The 299-nt window shown below is 39.5% G+C and overlaps 1 protein-coding gene across 1 annotated transcript in view; it reads right to left on the minus strand.

The window, feature by feature from the left end:
• The window catches only part of LOC119586532 (zwei Ig domain protein zig-8-like), a 130,137-nt gene that overhangs the window by 5,418 nt on the left and 124,420 nt on the right, over positions 1-299 (minus strand). The gene's annotated exons all lie outside the window — the stretch shown is intronic.

A 299-nucleotide genomic window follows, 5' to 3' on the forward strand; every position in this document is an offset into this window, starting at 1 on the left:
GAGTCATCAGTGTTGAGTAACTTAGCAAAGTCTTAAAATGTCAGAAAAAATGAAGAAAGCAACAAACGCTAATTACAGAGTAATGCATGCACAGGTATGCAGTGAAGCACTTTAACACTCAAGAACACTAAAGAATGTAACTGAATAACCCATTCCTTTTTTATCGCCTGACGAGGAGCCTATTCTCACTCGAGACACCACGCCTTGGTAGCCCTTCCTTGGTTTAACATTTTCACTCAATTTCCAAAATGTGGTGAAGATCTAGCAATCCCTCAGAGATAACCTCAGAATGTCACAAT

Source organism: Penaeus monodon, chromosome 21, assembly GCF_015228065.2.
Source record: "Penaeus monodon isolate SGIC_2016 chromosome 21, NSTDA_Pmon_1, whole genome shotgun sequence".
NCBI classification, from domain to species: domain Eukaryota; kingdom Metazoa; phylum Arthropoda; class Malacostraca; order Decapoda; family Penaeidae; genus Penaeus; species Penaeus monodon.